The following is a 1936-nucleotide window of genomic DNA, read 5'->3' as shown; positions in this document are numbered from 1 at the left end:
CAAATAGATCTAATAGACATTTACAGAACATTTTACCCAACAAGTGGATAAAATATATTCTTCTTGTCTGTGCATGGAACATTCTCCAACATACACCGTATGCTTGACCACAAAGCAAGTCTCAATAAATTGAAAAAAATCAAAATCATATTAAATGTCTTCTTGGACTACAGTAGAATAAAACTAGAAATCAATACCAATAGGAACCTCAATACTACATAAATACATAAAAATTAAATAACCTGCTCTTGAACCATCTTTGGATAAATAATTAGATGAGGGTGAAAAATTTAATAATTTTTTGAACAAATGAAAATAGAGACACAACATACCAAAACCTCGGGGATACAATGAAAGAAGTGTTAAAAGGGAAAATTATGGCATTAAATATCTACATCAAAACTACATAAAGATCTCAAATTAACAATCTAACATCACACCTCAAGGAACTAGAAAAACAAGAACACACCACACCCAAAGCTAACAAAACAAAAGAAGTAACAAAAATCATAGCAGAACTAAATGATATTGAGACAAAAAAACCACTACATTCAATGAAACCAAAAGTTGGTTCTTTGGAAAGATAAACAAAATTGATAGATCACTAGCTAGATTAACCAAGAAAACTAGAAAAAGATTAAAATAAGCACAATCAGCAATGAGAAAGGTGACATTACAACTGCATAATACTACAGAAATATAAAAGATTATCAGAGACTATTATAAACAACTATATTCTTACAAACTAGAAAACCTAGGAAAAATGGATAAATTCCTGGAAACATACAAACTGAAGATTGAACCAGAAAGAAATAGAAATCAAAAACAGATCAAGACTGAGCAGTAAGATTGAATCAATAGTAATAAAAAATATTCTAACAAAAAAAAACCAGGACTATAGGGATTCAGAGCAAAATTTTATCAGCGATACAGAGAAGAATGGGTAACAAGCCTAGTGAAATTGTTCCAAAAAAATCAAGGAGGAGTGAATCCTCCCTAATTCATTCTACAAAGCCAATATCATGCTGATATCAAAGCCTGGCAAGGACATGACAAAAAAGAAAACTACAGGCCAATATCCCTAATAAACACGGATGCAAAAATCCTCAACAAAATTGTAGTAAATTGAACCAATAGAACATCAAAAAGATAATATACAACAGCCAAGTGGATTTTATACCAGAGATACAAGGATGGTTCAACATATTCAAGTTAATAAATGTGATTTAAAACATAAACAGAATTAAAAACATAAACTATATGATTGTCTCAATAGATGCAGAAAAAGTATTCAAAAAAATGTAACAATGCATCATGATAAAAACCTTCAACAAACAAGGCATACAAGGAGCATACCTCAAAATAATAAAAGCCATATATGGCAAACCCATAGCCAATATCATACTTAATGGGGGAAAGTTGAAAACATTCCCACCAAGAACTGAAACAAGACAAGGATATCCACTTTCACCACTCCTGCACAATATACTGCTGGATGTCTTAAGAGAGAAATCAGGCAAGAGAAAGAAATGAAGGCATCCAAATTGGCAAAGACAAAGTCAAATAATCTATGTTCATTGATCTTACACATAGAAAATTCTAAAGCTTCTAACAGATTTGATAAATGATTTCAGCAAAGTTTCAGGATCAAAAATCAATGTACAAAAATCAGTAGCATTTCTAAACATCAATAACATCAAGCTGAGAACCAAATTAAGAACTCATTTACAATAGCTGCAAAAAATTAAATACCTAGGAATACATTTAACAAATAAGCTGAGAGAGCTCTACAAGAACTACAGAACACTGATGAAATAAATCAAAGATAACACAAACAAATGAAAAAAAAATCTCATGGTCATGGATCAGAAAATCAATATTGTTAAAATGACCGTATGACCCAAAGCAATCTACAGATTCAATGCAATTCCTATCA

Source organism: Propithecus coquereli, unplaced genomic scaffold, assembly GCF_000956105.1.
Source record: "Propithecus coquereli isolate 6110/MARCELLA unplaced genomic scaffold, Pcoq_1.0 Scaffold160, whole genome shotgun sequence".
In the NCBI taxonomy this organism is placed as follows: Eukaryota; Metazoa; Chordata; class Mammalia; order Primates; family Indriidae; genus Propithecus; species Propithecus coquereli.
The sequence above is the reverse complement of the archived record's forward strand: the minus strand, read 5'-3'. Positions refer to the sequence as shown.